We start from the raw sequence: 1,014 nt of genomic DNA, 5'->3' as shown, positions 1-1,014 counted from the left end.
GTGCACAAATTTTTGTGCACCAGGCCTCTAGTTGACAATAAAAAAGGAAAGAAGAGAACTCACATTTATTGAGCATTCACCATGTGCCAGGCACTATATACTTTATACTAATAATCTAATCTTTGGAACAATCTTTTTGGTAATTATTATCTCCATTCTGGAAAAGAAGTCAAGTCCAAAAAGGTAGGTAATGTACTAGAAAATATTTTTCCTTTAGTTCTGGGAATTTTTAAATTATTTCTTTAAAATTTCTGCTACTCCTATTATTTGAAATACCGGACTTCTTGGATTGATCCTCTAATTCTTTTATTATTTTTCTATTGGCCATCTTTCTTCTGTTTTCTGGGAGATTTCCTCAATGTTATATCCCAATCCATTTACTATGTTGTTATGGTCCTTTTCTTTCTTCTTTTTTTTCTTTTTAAATATGTTTTTATTGATTTCAGAGAGGAAGGGAGAGGGGGAGAGAGATAGAAATATCAATAATGAGAGATAATTATTGAGCAGTTGCTTCCTGCATGCCCCTTACTAGGGATTAAGCCCACAATATGGGCATGTGCCCTGACTAGGAATTGAACCTTGACTTCCTGGTTCATAGGTCAACACTCAATCACTGAGCCATGCCAGCCGAGCATAATCATTTTTCTTAAAAAAATAAAAAAAATATAAAGAGTGCTTTCATGTTCCCTGTTTTTTCTTTTTCTTTTAAAATGTTTTTGTTCTCTCAATTCTTTTTTTTTTAAGATTTTAAAATTAACTTTTAGAGAGAGGAAAGAAGAGGAAGAGAAACATGGATATGAGAGCAAAACATTGATCGGCTGCCTGCTGCATTGAACCAGCAATCTTTTGGTGCATGGGATGACGCTCAACCAATTAAGCCACACTGGCCAGGGTTGTGCCTGACACTTTTTTGTGTGTTAAATATATTTTTATTTATTTCAGAGATGAAGGGAGAGAGAGAGCAATAGAAACATCAATGATGAAAGAGAATCATTGATGGGCTGCCTCCTACAC

The sequence above is a fragment of the Myotis brandtii genome, unplaced genomic scaffold (assembly GCF_000412655.1).
Source record: "Myotis brandtii unplaced genomic scaffold, ASM41265v1 scaffold26, whole genome shotgun sequence".
Taxonomy (NCBI): domain Eukaryota; kingdom Metazoa; phylum Chordata; class Mammalia; order Chiroptera; family Vespertilionidae; genus Myotis; species Myotis brandtii.
Note: the sequence above shows the minus strand (reverse complement) of the source record.